General features: G+C 38.0%; 1 protein-coding gene across 1 annotated transcript in view; it reads right to left on the reverse strand.

The window, feature by feature from the left end:
- LOC139729598 (probable vesicular acetylcholine transporter-B) overlaps nucleotides 1-20229 on the reverse strand; it is a 66621-nt gene that overhangs the window by 25511 nt on the left and 20881 nt on the right. The window contains exon 2 of the mRNA XM_071640525.1: nucleotides 18979-19022. The gene's annotated coding sequence lies outside the window, so the exon portion shown is untranslated. The remainder of the gene's footprint in view (nucleotides 1-18978; nucleotides 19023-20229) is intronic.

The raw sequence follows: 20229 nt of genomic DNA on the forward strand, positions 1-20229 counted from the left end.
CATCTAGGAAAAATACGGAGGAGGGCTGGAATAGAAAACGATAAATGTCAATTTAGCTTCTTCTCTACACTACCACTATTCCACCCTTGTCAATCTAAACTTAATGTGACTGCACTACCCTGTCATTTATTCACAATCATCTGAGGCAACGAAATAACTAAAAACAAACGAATAAATGAATTAAAATATATTTTGAAAAATGTGCACCAAGAAGGGAATATTATGAAGAGATAGAAGTGTAGGTAAACTGGCTGGACGGGGAAGCTAGTGTGAAGAATTTGCAAGGACCAAATCTGTGTTACTATTGGATTTGTCATCGAGGCGGTTCCGCAATTATCGACTCACGATTTACTCACGCGCGGGAAATGTTTGCATAAATCTTACGGAAACGCATAACCATTCTCCCTTTCGCACGGATATTTGAAACAAATTAAGAAATTGACTCAGATCATTCCGTTGGCGACAGGAACTCTTCATATCCCACCCCCCCCCCAAAAAAAAAAAAATCCTTATCCAAGCTCTTTACATTTCCCCATATCTTCTGTTGAAAGTGATCCAAGTATATCTTTAAAGGTTGAGCCTCCATTGCAACATACTTGTAGACTTATGGACAGACAAGAATAAAAACAAATATTGAATTAAGCAAAAGATTCAAAGTGCCATCGTCAGCATCACATAGATGGTTTGAATCAAAGTTATTTCAGTGAAAGTAACCCTAGCCTGATTAAAGTTACTGTAACACTCATTAATTCAGAGGTAGCGTGTAGAGTGTTAACAACAGCAGTTCAATGATGAAGCGTAACACATTTATTTGAAGTCTACCAGCAGGTTTATTGAACACAAGATGCTTCGAACATGGAAACAAGTTCACAATATCCAGTCACGATATCCAATATCAAGTATAAGTGCGATACAACCCATATATGATATAAAAGCCGTAACCCAACGGAGGGGTGGCTAGGGTTTTATAGCTTATCTGAGGTCCTCACCTGAAGAAGGTGGGAATCAAGACTGACCCTGTTCTCTTAGTCACACTGTATATACACTGTATCTATGTTTATACTTATTAGTCTACTATAACTACAGTCATGTTAATTAATAGCTGTACCAGTATATGTTACAAGTGAACAATATACTGCTTTGATATAAAAGAGTGACTCACTTGGGGAGTAGAGATAGGGCTATACATGCTGTGCCCTGTATCATATTCTCAATCCTAGTGCTATATTGTTAATCTAAAGCCTATTCAATTGGGTTCTATTCATTCTGTTGTGACGCACAGTTTCTTACTGCTGGGCACACTGTTTATACATACAGTGTTACAACATTTATCAAACTTACATACAAACCCTTACTGGTGTTATAACCTTATCAACCATACATAAAACTACCTTACATTACTATTACGTGGGGTACAAATAACATGATAGTTGCATCAGGGTGGTGAATATCTTAGAACTGAGAAGAGGAAAACGGATTTTTCTTTATTTACGTAACCACGTTAACCATCTTAGACTAAACCCATACTGTTTTTGTTAGCATTACTTTGTTTAGATATATTAAATTAACTAACATGTCCACGTTGGCCTAATCACTGAAGAAACCTACACTTCACTACATTATTCAATCAAAACTTGTTATTGTAACATCTGAAAGTGAAATCTTCTAATGTTCCTAGATAGCTAGCCTCCAGAGCATGGATATATTCCCCGTCAGAAATAACCATCTCTGTATACGTCTTCTATTCATCCAGTCATTCATCTGCTGTGCATATTATGTTTGTGCTGAGAAAAATAGGTCAGATTGACTCTAAATTTGACACCTGTTCATATTACTGCACCCATGAGGACAGATCTTGTGGCATGTAGATGTGTGAGACATGGCTAGCTTGATAGGAATACCCGTCAAAAAGGTCAGTCTGAACAAGTGAAGTGTTCGTGTATGACAAATCTGATAGTAACTGCGTAAAAGTGGACAGCGTTATTCGGGATCTTATGGCTAAATTTCATAATGATGTTAGTATGTGTGTTGTTTCATGGCCTACAGTGACTTACGTGTTGAACATTGAGAGAGCCCTTGAACGAGTTAGCTTTGCATTTGTGATATAATGGAAAGAAAACGAACTGCGATATAATAATAACTCTAAGATAGGATGACTTTTAACAATTACACAAACACTCTAATGCTGTTAAATTAGATAGGAAGCATTGCCAGTGCTGACTGTTAACGGCGATGTTCTAGTCTTGAAAGTTTATGTATGTTTCAGTTCTTCTTGATACCTTATCTTCACCCGACGGATTTGTGTTGCTTACAGCTGTTACCAGCCACTGTTCAGATCTTTGCAAGGAATATCTCCTTTTACCTCAAAAGCATATTTCTACACAGGTGCGCACGAGTCCTCGACGTACACAATAGGCAAAACATTGGACAGGTCTTACTCCCGAGTCATTTCAATTACGCAGTGTACTCATTTTTTTTTTCTGGCGTCAAAGAAAACTTTGGATTTCGTTTTAGGTTTCAACTATTGCTCCTGTGCACGTCAATCATATCCTGAACCATCAAAATTATAGGTATTGTTTCTTCATGTTCATCCTGACATCAAGAGGATCTTTCTTGTAACATTTTCGTCATCACCAGGACACTGACACCTCAACAATAAGGTGTTGTACTTATATACTTTTGTCTACATCTAAGCCAAATATTTGAAGGTAACATTTAACGGAATCAAGCCTGAGGGAGGAATACAAAACTTGACAAGCTGCTACAACGAATATAATTGGTAAAGTTTTCTTTGCAAGCAGGTATTTCTGTCTGCTCAGATTTGACGTAATGTATTCTCTGTCTGTAATCCTACAGCTCTAACCTTTGCAAGATCGGTCTTCAGAAAAAAAAGTCCTTATTTTTACAACGCAATTCTCTATTTTTTTTTAGCAATCTTCAGATTGTATGTGTGTCTTTTGTAGTGGAGTAACTAATTTACGGCGGTGATGATGTTGGTTGAATTTGAAAAGTTGTAAAAATATATGATTAAAAATATAGATACGTCTTGCTTGCTTACTGCCAAGATAACATTTGTTTACAGTGAGTGACACGAGTCGTAAATATAGCGTCGAAACTCACACACACACACACACACACACACACACACACACACACAAATAGTTTGACAATTTGAAATGTTTTGTTTTAAAACGAGGTTGTGAACTATATTCTTATTAAGTCCAGATATTTGCGATTACAGCTGCAAAAAATAAATAGAACGATAAGAAAATAATACGAAAATATTGTTATTATTTCAAGAATATTCCCTGTTATCGTACAAGTAACATATTACTGGAAAGGTTCTTCTTTTTTTTTTGCTTTATTTAAAAAAAAAATTATTTCAAAATGGCACATTTGGCGATGAATTCTTCATTTATTTCAATAATGTTGAACCTTCAGACTTTTAATTGATCATCATTACAACCTGAGACAGACTCATATACTTATACATTAGTGGAATTTGTGTTACGTATTTCGTATTCTTGCTTCCGTTTTAGCTTCAAGCACGTATACATTGCATGATATCACGTGATTTGTACAAAATATTGAAATAAGAAACTTATATTTAAGACAGCTACAGAAAAGGTAAATGTTCAGTAGCAATAGCTATACCCTGCATTTTTTGTTTTACTTCTTGTCAGTTCGGTTTGAACGTCATTTTGTCCCATTGTTGCTGCCCTCAGGTTAGCAGAGAAGTGTTTGGAAAGACCACGAGGGAAAATTGGAGTTATGTATGGCAAGAGATACGAAGAGCCTTCCCGCCAAAAGGAGATCACACTTAGCTGCCGGGCCTCAAACAAGATCCGCCTCGGCTTGCTTCTGAACAAACAGGCTCAGGGGAGGCAATGTCACCCTAATTGTGTTTTCACATCAACTTCTTTAAGCAAATTATATATTTCACAAGAGACGCAGTCCAAAACGTATGAATACGCCAGATTTTAACACCCCACCCCTTCTCGCCCTCCGATTTGAATTCTACTTGTGGCTGAGGGAAGCGCGTCTTGAATTTAAAATAAGCGTGATGGAACCTCAAAATATAATTGGCGGTCACTAGCACAGGCAACTTCAAACCTCCTACCAGGCGTGTTCACAAGACTTCATGAACATTACATGACTTATCACATGTTTAAAACGCAGCTTTTCCTCGCATGACTCCCTTACCCTCCGCTGTGTGTTGCATACAGCACGCAGAATCTAGTTGCAAGATAAGGGTTTTGTTTTTGCTCTTTTAGCGCAAACGAATTGAAGTGATTGATATAATGCTTGACAACGATAACACAATCAGTCATTAAGACAAGGGCGTTGTCAGCCCTAGATATGAAAAAGACAGCACAATTGTATCACATTTTATAGTGACACTTTGTACGAAATACTGTCTTCGAAACTTGTAATGCGACACAATAGTGCACAAAAATCATCAAATTACATTGGATGTTCTTCACTCCATTCTTCTCTCGTATTCTTTTCTTATACACTGTACTCAAGAAATAGCAAGTATAATGTGTCTGCATGCCATTAATGTCTAATTATGTGCATATATACTTACATGTGTGTATGAGAGTTAATGTCTAACTATGTGCATACTTACATGTGTGTATGAGAGTTTTTGTTTATCTATCATACATTAACATGACACTAACCAAGGTGTCAGGCTATTTCAGTTTTATTCGATACTGGAATGTGTATATTTTATCATTACTCCACGATAACAAGTTATTTACTGGGTAAAAAGCCCCACCAAAAACCATTGATTGTGTCTATAAGATACTCTAATTGTTAATGAAAAAATGTGATTTATCACTTCGCAGAAACGATTGACAGCCGGGAAATAGATTATATAAATATATATATATATATATATATATATATATATATATATATATATGGCTCGACACTAACATGTTATTCTGTAGGTTCGTTTAAGCTACTGAAATCTTCTAATTTGAAATCTTGATGATGATGACCTTTTTGGAAATTTGGTGGCCCGACATCATTTTCTAGAAGCCCCGGGCCACTGGGCCGCCGTTAATGTCGAGCCCTGTATATATATTTATATATATATATATTTATATATATATATATATATATATATATATATATATATATATATATCTAATATATATATACATATATATATATATATATATATATATGTACATAAACATATAAATTCTTATATCAGTATCTTGTATCAGTATTGCTGATCATCACTGGAAACACGACAAAGCGATGGAGTTGTCATGTTTTATTTTTGTAAATTAGGCACAACACCCACACAAAAACACAAGTGGAATGAAGTGAAAAAGAAAGGATGGAAGGATGCAAGATGACATGAGCAGCACATGTTTCTTTCTCTCTCTCTCTCTCTCTCTCTCTCCGTGTGTATGTGTGTGTGGGTGTGTGTGGGTGTGTGTGTGTACGTACGTACGTGTATGTATTAAACGCATGAGTAGTTGCACAGACTTTCACATAATAACCGTTGACGACAAATAATTTCAGGGACATTTTTGCTTTTCATTTTTTTTTAAGTACGAGTCTCATAGAAGTGATAACGCACGCACGATAGTATTGTGATTGATAATTAGCAAGCTTGCGTGGAGTACTATTCTTTTCTGAAGAGTGTTGATTATCATCATCTTCTCATGCTACTGAGGGAACTTTACCTATTCTATTTACCGGTAATCAATGGGTAGGAGTCCATTATTAAATTCAAACAGCCTTTGAAATCGCAACTTGTATTTGCCTATGGTGGCAGTGAATTACATACTTCATTGAGTATTTAGGTGTATTTCTGGGAACTATCAATTAATCATGAGTCAACACTGACGTGCAAACGCATCTATATAAGGAGATGGTATGAACAGGATGAAAGTTCTTCGTTTTGATAGGTGGAAATAATCCCAATCAAAGCAACTATCCTTCCCTACTTAAACAATGGTGAAATCAATGCAAAAATGACTTGATATAAACAATACAAAATGTCGAAGGTGGAAGAATGATGTAGAGCAAAGATAGATGGAGAGAGACGCTCGGACACATGGTATATTGTCAGTGATGACATGGTATAATTATTGTCAGTGATGACATGAAGGTAGACGCAAAGGAGCAGCAGTATAAATTGTTATCTCATGTACCAAAGATATTTTGGGCGAAGATCAATTGATCAGAAAACATACAATAGTTCGATACTCCAAATGAAAGCAAACAAGTAAACTGAACTAAACAACTAAGTTAGCCTTCCGTAGCTTTTCAAGGATGAATACTGTGTCATTTTATATCGAAATTTTGATTCGCATCGTACACTGGCAGGGTCATCCTTATTAGGGTTTTACCGCCACCAGGTTCGCTATATAACTTCATGCATTTAAAACTGATTAAGGACAAGGGTAGATTAATATTTCCTAATCAAAACCATTCATATTATTGATAACGTGCTAGAATCATCTGTATCTCACCTTACAAAGCAATGTATGCATGTGATACCGATGTACGACCAAAAAGCTGCAATTATCTCCCAAAACAAATTCTTAGATTTTTTTAAATCTTTTTATCGAGAAAATGAATAATTTACCTGCACCCTCCCCACTGAGCTCCTTTTACATAATATAAACATGTCTCTTTTTATATCTTTAACAATTTAGAAATCTTACTTTATCATATCAAATTCTTATGTTACCACTATAGGTTTCGTGAACACGAGGAAATTATTTTGTATAAACGGCGACGTAAGTATAGTGCTGAACGTGAAATATTTTGCCATGTAGTTGCACGGGCGCCCTAACTGTGTACGTTTCTGCGCATTCTACAACACGCCTCTCTTTCTGTATCCCCGCAGATTTGTCTGCACAACTATCTGTCTATCAGCAGTCTAGTCAGGTTTCTTGCTTGTATTCTGACTATCCCATATCACACTGTATTCACTCTCTTCCATTGTCCGTCTTCGTAATCCTACATGTATGACTTTCGTTCGGGTTTATAAATCCACTTGAAGCAGGCAGCTCAAGATATATGAATTGCCGCCCTGTGACAGATATAAACCTAATAAATGTAGCTCTCATTTGTTTACACAACTCACTAGGTATCATGATATCCATAAATCACGTGAACGCTAGGCTCGACGTAAATTGCGATGCTCCCCACAGTCGTGAGAGCCAATATCGTAGGAGGCATTTAGGCGCGAGGTGGATGGATTGGGGGGGGGGGGTGGAGTGGAGGGGGAGGTGGAGGGGGAGAGTAGGGGGAGTGTTGTGAAGTGATATGATATCATCACGAAATGAGGGCATACAATATTTAGAATAAGTGGAAAGCGCTCATTCAGAAGTAAGTTCGAGTTTCTACACTTGGCTGGATTCGAGGGCACGTACGCTTTGGAAAAGAAGACACGACATACAATTCGAATTAGATGTCAGCCATAAAAATGTCGTCTGATGAAAACATAGTGTATTCAAATTTGTTAGTATTCTGTAGTGTCTGCACTTAGGGCAAAAAGTACACAAGCCAAAATCTGCCTTCGTGTTATTAGTGGGTTATTTTTTAACTTTCAGTTACGTTTGTTTATTAGGCATGGAATACCTTCATATTTAGAAAAAAGATATTCATTTATGCATGTATATATATATATATATATATATATACAATCATGACGCTATTAGATCTGATGATTGCAATAATAAGAGCGATGATATTATTTTATCATCATGGGTACTATATCGTTATCATCAAAACACAGAACACCTTCAATATTATATTTAGTTAGCCTGTCGTAGTACCCCCCCCCTCATTATTCATACCCTTCACTCCGATTACTACTCTTTCCTCCTTTCCGCTTTGCCCACTTATCCCTCCCTCCCAACCTAAATGTCCATCCCATAGCACTGAGTGGTCCTGTCATTCTTTCTGTGCTAGAAAGAAACTGCAATCCTATTTCATGTTTGTTTATACCACTGGAGCTCCGCTCTTCGCTTAATTACATGGGTTTCTTGGTGAGGTGATGATTTATATAGAGAGTGCAGGGACACGGAAGTACTTGAAAAGAGAGTTCAAATGATATCACCTGGGTAGAGGAAGTGACAGGAATATTTTGTGCGACACCAATAATGTATGATATTACTGGTATGACGTACAGTCATGATGGATCCAATTGATGATCAATTTCTAAAGAGACCACATCGACATGTTTGGACCGTGTTACAAGCGGTAGCCTATGGATATCGTAAGTGAATTTTCTTCCTGAAACAATTAAACACGATGTTTTGTCGAAAACTGAACTATAATACTCGTCATTAATCAGTGTTAATCTGAAAATAGGACTCATATGCACAGTCAAACTAGGCTAGAATGTAAAACTATCATGACTATGACATCAGAATGTTCAAGCAAATCACGGGAAGCCTTAATTTGGTCGATCTTCGGTTTCTATTTAGAATACAAACAGAGGCGTGTTGTCAATTAGCGAAGCAATTGTCGGCAAGTCAAGATATCTGACGCTCTCGATATAAACACGCTCAGCAAACACGGCCAGTGGAGACAGCGGGATGCTCGAACCTTTTTTTCTCCACAAATATTGCATCGCGTGTCGATTTAATTGTAACGACAAGGTACCAAGTCACACACAGACCAACTGGCTGCCACGTGCTCTGACTCATTTCCATTTGCCGTCGAAATCTGAAAATGGCGACCGTAAAATGAAACAAAAATGGAAGTTAGGGTGGAAAACTCATTCTTTCCTTCGCAAGACTATAACGATAATCAGGATGCACACTGACATAATGAAATTTCAGGAAAAGACATCATTTTGGAAGCACACGGTAGCATGTTCACAGGCAGGCATTAACGAAGGACAGCAGAGCGTGGAAATCGACTTATAGATGAGTTGCGCATACTACTCTTTCTTTGTGAACATCTTTTTGTCCGTGGCTGTTTCCATCTCACAGTCTTTCTTTCTTAAGATGAAGTTTGCGTTTCTAAATTAATATTGCATGTATTATTTGTTGATACGGAAGAGGCGCAAGATCGTCTCAGGGCGGGATTGGGGGGGGGGGGGGGGGGGGTCGGCTCCTCCCCCCCCCCACTTTTTTGCGCATTACATAGGAAAAAAAATAGGGTGTAACCACTTTGCCCCACCCCCCCCCCCCCAACTTTTTTTCACCCGGAAGAAAAATAGAATGTGGTTACAGTAAGCTTTTGACGTTTGTCAGCCCGATGAAGCGTGGGTGAGGCTTATTTTTATTTTATTTTTTTGCTTGTCAGCTGATGAAAGCCGGAAGTGGTAGTAGAAATCTAAAATGCACCCCCCCCCCCCCCCCGTCCGCAACACACACACTTTTCAAAACGTGGCGCCGGCCATGCGTCTACACTTTATCCCGTCAAAAAGGTAGTTTTTATTAGTTCTTGTATTTTTATTTTTGTGTGATTAATACTCCCATTTGAAAACCCCGATACAAAACATACATGTTCGTAAGAGTTGTCAGACACTCTATAGCTGGTCTAATCTTAATACAGTCAAATCCCTTATTACCAGTCTTCCGATCGTGTAAAGGGCGGTCAGTAGGGGCTAAACCGGACTGAAATATGGGAGGGCAAAGATATGAATACCCCCTCCCCCGTCCGCCCCTTCTTGATTACAAAGGAGGTGACAGTCTTTTTAGTTACGATTTGTGTACTACTTTAACCGTCTGAGATTTACAAGACTGAAGTCTAAGATTTAGTCTAAATGATTCAGCTTTAATGATAGTCCATGAAATACTAATGAGAACACACACACACACACACACACACACACACACACACATACACACACACACACACACACAGACACCCCAACAGCCAAAACACACACTCACACATACTCTAATTAGTCACAAGTACAGTTTATACAGAACATAATTATGTGTGAACAATTCATTCTTCGTGGTGGGGATTACATAGGATTAATTTTATTGATGATTATTCATATAGTTGGGTTTCATTGTAGACTTACAGCAATGCTCGATTGTGAGTGGTGTTAGATTTCGTGGTTTTTTTTTTTTCATTTTTTGCTTTGTTCTATTTCCATTTTTAGTTCATCTATAAAGGAATCCCCGCTGCGTAAAGTTGGTGCGAGTCTCTGTGCACACACATTTCTGTGGCCAGCAGAAACTGGGAAGGTTATGTTCATCACAAACAATGTATGCAAATTTGTACTTGAGCAATTAAAGCAGAGGCGTCGCATCCTCCGGCCGGAGCTCCCGTTGCCAAAGTATCTAGCGAATGCCCCACGGTATTAGTGTTGTCAAAAGTGACAGGGTTCCGTTATTTGCAAAATACGCAAATTTGCAGGTGCGAGCGAGTGCGGAGCTGGCGGGCTTGACGCGCAGGCTGCTCCAGCAAAGAGTATATTTAGTGATCATCATGGACGAAAAAATGGCGCTGCAAACACAGGAAAGTTTGCTATGTTTCCATCTGTTCGTGGACGTTGCTGTGGCTTTGCACCAAGGACATTTCTCAGTTTATGACGATCATATTCTTTTTTTCATGAAATACATCTTTATTGTAAGTTTTCATTTTTGCTCTTATGAAGCATGACTGATTTAGTAGAAAGAACACATATAAAAAAAAGGTAGGCCGTAGCTTTTCGATGCGAGTAAACAAATTGGTAATTTAGTTAGTATGATGAGAAATATGAAGTAAAGAGTATGAAAGGCAATAAAGTCAGTCGGTCTGTGCAATGAATTATAGTGTACATCTATTCTTTTTTTTTTCTGATGCACGATGTAGTATGACTCGAGCGACCACCGAATACTCCGACATTTTTAATATTTCATACACATCGTCGCGAGACCCAGTTAAATTATACTGATATAAAAAACATATCTAATTCAATTTATCCTGAGAGGCCCTGGCCCTGAGTACCCTTGTACACAGCTAGTCAGGTAATGGCGAGTAATAATCAGGGGCACGCATAAAGAATTGCCACTTTTTCCCCTATTCCCCGTCTGTTTGACGTAGTTCGTAATGTGTGCACAAGACATGCCCGGAATACATTCTGCTAGAAAAGATCCTCCTTTCTACACGCCTCAGATAGGTAGACATTATGATGTCTGTAAAATGCCGTCAGCTTATCGAATTTACCATGGAGAGGCAACGAAATGCTCTTCTCTTCTTGTTAACAATGGAAAACATCGATTATAAGTTTTCTAGATTTTTTATGGAAAGTATTGAATTTATATCAAGCTGGCCTTCATGTCTTCTATACCTTCTTTTAGGGTTCAGTACTTCAAGCGTCAAGTATTTTTGAGAATCACTGAATCGGGTTTTGAGGCCTATCTTGAGTCACTATGGCTCATTTAAAAGATGAAATAATTTGATTGTACTTTACTGTAGGCCTCCACTTTAGACCATAGGCAAAAGAAATTCATACACTTGAATCCATCTAAATCTCTACTCCGCCCCCTCCCCCGTCTGTTAGAATAAAAATGAAATAAATGTCGATGTTGTCGAGGTCTTTTTCTTTATGCAGACTACTTTTCCCCCAGCTTTTCATGAAAGCGGAAAAGCCCATGAAGACGATGAATTCCATCAAAATATGTCGTGGTACGTTTGCTAATCACTCATGTCAACTTTAGAACAGCACGTAGAGTAGCCTGACAATGGTTTTGACAGGAATGATAATGCCGGTAAAATAATCATTGTATCTAAATTGTGCAATGATGGTGATAATGTACAAACTAAGTGACAATAGTGATTCCAAGAGTCATCCAACAGTCTCGTCTTGAGGGAGTCAGATTCTTGGGACATAATGGCGACTGAAGACGTCATCTCAAAAACTGTGTCAGAATCTTTCGGGCTGGTAGAATGGGCAAGATGGAGGCCTCCACAGGATTCTTTCACAAACCAGAGTCTCTTATCTTGTTTCTTTGTTGAGTAGGTACGTAACCATCACTTTTAGCTCAATCTGTCAATCTGAAGTGTACAATTATCAACCTTTTTACAAGAATGGTTAAAAACAAAACTGCATTACTTTTACGGTTCTAACATACTTGCGTTTAATTTCATAGGTTCCGTATGAAAAGAGCAATTAACATTACCATTACCATTATCAACAACAACATACATCGCATTCTATGGGATTCTTTACACACGATATGAGGGCCCGTATCCGGATCTCGAATTATAAATACATACCATTCGCTTTGATTTTCGCCTACTTATAGATTTAGATGTATTTCTAGCTTTGTCATGAACCCATTTTGAGTTGAGTAAAATGTTATAAACCACGGGGACACAAAAATTTTCTAAACCGCTACTTTGTTGCACTCTGGTTTTGTCAAAGTTTGCTGTGATTGGTCAAATTAAAAGTGTAATTCCAGAATGTAAAACTTACTCAATACATTTTCAAATGACAGCTTATACCCTTTGATTTCTTGGACAAAATCATTATGCTGATGTCAAGAAATCACCCCACCCCCCCCCCCCCCTCCTTTCCAGGTCAGGCCCTCTGCAAGGCGTGGGGTCCAGGGGGTGACGTCAGGTCACGTTCACGGAGGAGACTCGTTCATCAGAAGGGACTTCTCGTCACCCAAACTACCGCGGCACGTCCCGCTGATTTACAGCAAACACGCTGATACCTATAAACGCATCTTTCACTTCATGCTAGGTCTTGTTTCCCAGCGCAAAAGCGACGAAAGAAAATTCTTCACATTACCTCTGACAGCTAGTATTCGGTGACTGGCTATCGCTTGCATGCCAATAATGAAACATTCATCCCCTGACCTTTGGTGTTCTTTAAAGCCATTTCGGGTAAGGAGTGCTGAAATGGTTTCTTGATATATAGAACAACTAAAAGTTGCGATGCGCATTCTTCATTCGATATAAAATAAGTCAATGTTCACAACTTCGGACATGTGATAATGATGAGATCCTGGTAATCGGAAGTAGGAAGCAAAGACTCTATATCACCACAAGAGCTTAGCTGTAAAACAATCTGTCATGGTTACACTTGAGATGCATGTTAAGTACTCTTTTTAGATGCGCTAAGCCCTAAAGTTGGATCGAACATTATTATTTGTATGCATATCACGGACTAGTGAGAAAGGGCGGGGCACCGAGGCACCCATATGAGGTCTCTAGAGTGTAGCGTAATGAGATCATAGAAATGGTAGATCCATATGTCTATGTTCGCCTTCTCGCTTCGGTCATGCTCGTAGTAGTCATACGCATAAAACTCGTGTTAACTAAAATGCAACAAAGGTGAACCGGTTCCGAATGGATAGACTGGGTTAATCAAAAGAAAGGAAAACATAATGCGGAGTGAATGATTTGATAAATAAAGTGCCCTCCACAACGCTGCGCTCTCATTTAACGCAACATACTTCCAACTCTGTAATTTGTTCTACCCATTCTCCGTGATTAGTAATTGACTTGATGTTCTTACCTCGCATTCGTACAGAGAAACAAAATGTTGTTCATCATTTATTGACATTTATATTATTATCCTCTGTCACATGTCCTGCAAAGAGACACACTCTGATCTACAATGTTTTCTGCTGTACGTGTCTCTCTCACAGACACGCCGGTCCCAGCACGTTTTTGTCAGGCAGCTTAAACCTCGGTATTCTTGTGCCTCGGAACAGAGTCAATTCTATTACTATCCCCACCACCATAATCACCCCCCTTGCTCCCTTAACACGTTCGGCCATGGTAGTTTCCGCTGCATGTTAACGATTATTAGACCAGAATGATTGATATACCAATATCTACTATTCACATACAAATCGAATTCAATAATGCCATGCTGGTCCCACGCAGGTAATATCATGTAAAGTTATAACGTAAGGGTCTCTGCCGACGTTTTCATCACAGCCAATTAGATTTTGTTATGGCTTGAAATAATCGGCGATGAATATTTCATGAACAGTAGATACAAGGGGACCGTCACATTTCAATTTTCATTTCTCATTTTGGCAAGATAACAACTTCAAAATGAATTACAGGCAAAACAAGCACTAGAGAGATTCAGCTCCCTCTGCTAGTACATTTTGGAGCCTTCTCTCTTTTATGAAAGAGAAATAATGGATATGAATGAGGGCCGGCTGAAACTATTAGATTGGAAAGTCAATGAGAAGTTAAAGTTAAGGTTAAAGTATATAATCGAGTTATAGTGTGGCGCCGCAGATATTTTTAGACGTGTTACGCTATAAAGTCTAATGACATTGCAGTCATCAACATTTTAACTAGAAAGAGATGGAGAAATACTTAATGAACATATTTCAAATCATATTAGAAAGATATATCTCTTTTAAACGTTCTGGTAATTACAGCCCTTGATGCAAACTATGAAGTAGATAATGAATTTTGAGACATATGCGAGAGACATTGTGGTTCTGATATTCTATGACTTATTTGATGAAAGACTTTTCGGATAGAATACTATGAAGATCAATGGAAACCTATCACCAGATGTTACGGACTTATAAGAATACGATGAAGAGGCAGTGTTAAGTCTTTGTAACTGAAAGTAAGGCCTACATAAGTCACCACCTACTTTTCGACGGGAAAGTTGGTAAGATGTGTATCAGAGATCGTCCTATATGGATAGTAGTCACATGTTTGTCTTTGCAACGGCCCATGTAAAGTGCGAGTTTGTTGAGTGTTTTTTTTTTCTGGTGAATTAATAACAATTAAGGAAATTACTGATAAAGTAGTGTGACTTACAAAAGCAGGGAAGGATACCAATCTCACTGCCCACGGCCCTGTGAATAAAGTTACTACTTCGAAGATTTAAATTTAAAGTTGTATTTCTAATGAATTTAGACCTTTTCAAGAGATATTTTAAAATAAACTTCAGCAAATTTAAATCTTGGTTAACATCCGAGAAGATTTTCCCTCCAACGCGTTTTAAGTGAAAATTAATTTCCCACTTTGTTAAATTTTCTTTGCACCTTTGCAAAATATGACAACAGGATTTATGCTTGATATATACACCATGAAAGCCTATAAGAAGACCGTGTTCAAATGAGGCAGTCGAGCTCGTCTGCTGAGTAAGCGCACTTTGCCTAACTCAGGGAAGTCACTATAGTAATCTGTGAAGTGTCATGACTTGCAGGCTAATCTGTAGATTAGAGACTTTTCCACCACCAACACACTGTCCATCGGATGGACACCTCTTCCTACCCCTAAGGGCTCCAAAAATCACTCACTGACTCCTATACGTTGTCATCAAATATGAATCGAAATTTACAGCCAGTCCCGTTGAAAGCTAACGTAAGCGCCGATCAGGACAGGGCTCCTTCAGCCTTCTAGCCGACTTACCATGCGAATTATTTTTGACGGACGCACCGTAAAATTCACCTTGACAAATTGTATCAGCCTATTTGACGGTCGTTGAGCACGCAGTTCAAGCGCGAGCCATTCTGTTTAACTCGGCTCGATCGGTTTGTGCAAAAAGGGCAACCAGAGAGAAGGAGAGAAGATAGAGCGAGAGGGAGAGACAGACAGACCGACAGACAGACAAATAGACAGACAAACAGACAAACCGACAAAAAAGAAAGGAGAGGGAAAGAGAAATCTTGGGCAATGAACACGTAAGAGAGGCTTTATTACCCCTTGAGTGTTTTTAGTGCTGATTGGCACAGAAAACCACATAGCATTATGCACACTGTTTAAAGTCCCTGGCACAGAAAGGGGTAAGAGACGATCAAATTTTGAGTAAGACAATGATAGTTAAACACTTGTTCATTCAGAGGTTTTTTTTTTCATCTACTTCTCATTTTCATATGTACTTTGTTAAATCACATTCTGCAAGTATTACAAATATCCTGTACATATGCAATGTATATAATTTCTTTGTTTATTTAATTGAAGTGAATATAAATTTGAATCTTGAATCTTGGATCTTGAATGTTTGATTGAATTTCTTCACACTCATTACATTATAGAAAGCACACACCTGCAGTATTCTAAGATCCTTCATCTACAGACAGTATCGTTTACCATTACTGGTGGTTTGACATTACACATTTATCGCTGTTTTAATATCTCTGGTAGTAAGGCCATACAAGTCCATTGCCTACAGACAAACCTTTATGCACATTTTACACAATTCATAGACCTACTTGAATGCGTAATATCTGCACGAAGAAAGATTCGTTTGGAAATGCAAGAGACAGTAATGAATACTTCTTCAAGCCCCTACTAGAGGATTTTCTTGTTTCATTTGCTTTCACCATGTTTGGTTTGGGGTTTTTTTTTCGGCGATCAGGAACACACAAGATTTACTTATCGTTATTGTTTTGAAGGGATTATACGAACTGATGGTCCTATTACCCACTGACAAAAATCTTCATAGTGTTCTAAAACAAAGGTCAGCACAAGGAATGATTCAAGAGTGATGCTACAAAACATGCCAGCAACCACGAATCAAAAAACAAACAAACACACACACCAAAAAACAGCATTTTGACTTGCAATCGAGTTTTGAGGAACCATCTCACATGAATAATGGGATTATGATATATCATCCTGATGATTTGTTGTTTTTTTTTAACTTACTGCCAGAGCGCATTATTCCGGGCCCACCTATGAACGAATACCATCGCTACTATCACTACAGTCATGAATAAATGAAGAAGGGAATATCCGTGAGGAGTTAAGATGTAATACACCTACTTGCTATTCCGCAAGCTTTTGGACATGATTACACGATATTCACACCGACAAGTGGCAATGATAATGATATTACAAGAGTTTTTAGGGGAAATGGGGAATTAAAACTTTGACCAAAGTATATCGGGTTGACTAATATTTAGAGCAATTGGTAGGCCCCGTAACGACCTGCTACAATCATATCATTTAATTGATTTTGTTGAAAATTCCTTACTTGTGGTTGCACCATGATGTTTACTCTTTAAAAGTACTCCCACCTTATTAAATCATTAAATTAATCTTAGTTCAATTTATTCCTTTCAATTGCAGAACTTGCCACAAACTAGGCCACAGCGACGGAAACCTCAGGTTCTCTAGCCTCCATTTGGAATACTCCAGCTGTTTGCAGAAGGCTCGAAAATGTAGTTGTTGTATTAGTTAGTTGGTTAGTGTATGTGTGTGTGTGTGTGTGTGTGTGTGTGTGGGTGTGTGTGCGTCTGTGTCTGTGTATGCAGCTTTTATCTGGACGCCACAAGTATAGAAAAATTGACATCTCACCACGTCAATTCTAGGAATCGTCTTTATAAATTCTATGACTGATGCTGAATGGAGCACTTTGTATATTATAATGACTTACATTCTTGTGCATTGGAAGCAAGTTAAAGTACCGCAGGTGGATCACTTGTGGATAAACGTAGACACAAAACGACTTCAGCTCGTCTTAATGGTCTAGATGGATAATTCTGCTTGCCGTGAGAATCTCGTTGCCTATGAGGAGACTAACCCATCAAAAGAACACGCGCCTCCATTCATAATTGAATATAGTGCTAGTTAACTTTGTCAATTTGCAAGGCAGTACGTTCGCTTTGAATTCAAAATGAATCGAAATTGGCATTAAGGTAAAGTGCTGTATTCAGCTGCAGGACACGTGGAGCACAATACGGGAGAAGACTGGCCCGCAATGCTTGCCCAGAACAGGTGTGTGGTATATTCCGATTCATTGTAAACCACATTAATGCTTTACGAAGTTAGAAACTACGACAAATTAGATTAGTCATAATTAATTCAGCACAGCTTATAAGCAAATCTTTCAGTTAACGCCTCGCCACAGACGAAAACTAAAGTACATTCTTTCGAAAATGCATGGAAAGGTGAAAATACCTTTGGGGTTGTAGTACCAGTAGAATGCTAATAACGATGCAAAAGAAATATCGTTGTTGTTTCTTATTTACGTGATGGATGTTTTTTATACAGCTTGTTTATCAATCCAGTTCATCGATTTTTCATACAGTGCTGGAATTTTACACATGCCCGTCTTTGGCGTTATCCATTTGTTCCATGTAGACATGGCTAACAGTGTCTAAACGAGCCCCATATTGACCTCCTCAAGGAGCAGAGTATATGATAACATGGCAAAATCACTGAAATTTGAGGCCTATATGATTTGACACATTCTCTCATTATTTTGTCAAGCACAATGCTTATGATATTAGTAAATCAACATCGAACCGGAAATTTAGTGAAAATAGTCCTATCTAATACATAAATGGCAATGACTATATTGCATTAAATCGATTTCTCATTTTTTGTTCTGTCAAGACTTTAGCATGAAATCTACTGGGGTTGACTGTGTGATTTTAAGGTCAAGCTTGGTGTTTTGAGGTTTAAGATTTATAATGCACTTTGTTTCAAACCAAGGCTTAAAACATTTTCCAGTTTCTCAGATATGATTTGACCCCAAACACAATTATATTTCTGAACGGGATACAAAGAAGTAATCATTTTGATTCATTGTATTCAAACTGAGAATAAGAAATGAGGAATCCACGAGGTACAACTGTGCTGTTTACTGGCTGGATATAAATCAGAAGGCAGATGGACGGAATAGAACAAATGCCGTCAGGTGATAATTGGAAATGCAGTATGGAGACTCCCTGACATTTTCACATCCATTGGGAGCTCCATTGCCAATTATCAGATGCAATATGCTGACATAATCAATCTAACTTTCCATCCAAAAATCATTAAAGTCACGATCATGAGAAGTTAGCCTCTTTCGACAAAGGTCACGGAGCTTCAAGTTGGCAGCGAATGCTATCTTGACAATTAAACCTCATATTATCATGAATAATTCTTTTGAGAAACTAAAGATGTATATCGCAGAAATATTAATGCTCAGTTTCTTAAATATTCCCTTATAGCCTAAAGGGTGGTTTGCACAGGGGGAAACCCTAGTTAAGACGACATGAGTATAATATCGATAAAGAGTCTCAAGTTTTCTTATCCTTCTCCTTGACTTATTTGAGGAAATCTTACCTGAAGACTTCGAGGAATCACCAAAGGCTTCAACAGGTTTTCAACTGCAAGGTAAAGATATAGAAATTAATGATTAGTTTGAGTTAAAGTACCGCATCAAGTGCAATAAATCCTTTGGTTATATTTGTGTTCCTCGGATATAATGATAACAAGATTCTGGTACAGGTAGCTAAAGGCAGGATAGTAGGTTGATTGTCCAAATAAGACAAAGTGTAAGACTTGGAAATCACCAGAAATGAAATATATTACGTGACGATACAAACCAAAAGAGGAATCCACAAGCAGCTAGACCGCTCTCCTTTTACTAACCTGGGTTTACAAGATACGTCCATTAATGCTAGTCTTTATCATTTCTCGTGTTAATTGACATTACAATTTTCCATGCACTAATGGCAGATGCAAGGACAACACTATGATGCATTTAATTCATTATGGCATTGACAGTAGCTAAAACATAATTAAAAATGACAATGTAGTTGATGATAACAAGGATGACAGTATTCGTTACATAGGCATCTTCATCAACATGAATCAAAATCGGCACTATGAAATACTTAATGAAACAAAGTGAAATATTAAGACTGATAGTTGAATACTGGGATTATTTCGGAACAAGTCCTAATTTCAAAACTTGACTATAGACATATGCTGAGTCACGACCATCCGAGAAGATTTCGGCTAATTTACACATTTCCCCTTAGCGTTTGCCCCCCTAATTATGCCTGGTAGTTGCAACTACTTAATGCACTTTTCGTGACTTTATTGCAATACAAACATATCGTTAAGAGAAGTGTTCCGCAAAGGGAGCCCATTGTAAGGCAGTCATGACGTTCGTTATTAATGACTGTTAATTGAAATGCGGCGGGGTTGCCCAGAGATCAATGTGCGACGTACTTCAAACATGAGACTTCGTTAGCTGGGATACGATAAAAGACGTTAATGGCCATTTCCGGTGACAAGCATTGCATTTAATTGATGGCCAAAAAGCATTTTAGCTAACGGAGGTGAAACTGTGTCACATGCGAGTTTTAACTGTATGGCAAAGCTTTGTATTTGGTCTCCCCTTTCATAGAGAAATACATCCACAGTAATGCAAACGTGAGTTACAATGTAAATACGACCAAGTGAAATATATTTATTTATCTATATGATGTATGTATATATACATATATGTATGTATGTTATGATATGAAGACCTTGCTTCAAAAAGGCGCTAAATCCATAGAAAAATTATGGATTTAGCGCCTTTTG

This window comes from Diadema antillarum, unplaced genomic scaffold (genome assembly GCF_040938485.1).
Source record: "Diadema antillarum isolate AM-2024a unplaced genomic scaffold, OU_Dant_1.0 seq00000248_RagTag, whole genome shotgun sequence".
Classification (NCBI taxonomy): Eukaryota; Metazoa; Echinodermata; class Echinoidea; order Diadematoida; family Diadematidae; genus Diadema; species Diadema antillarum.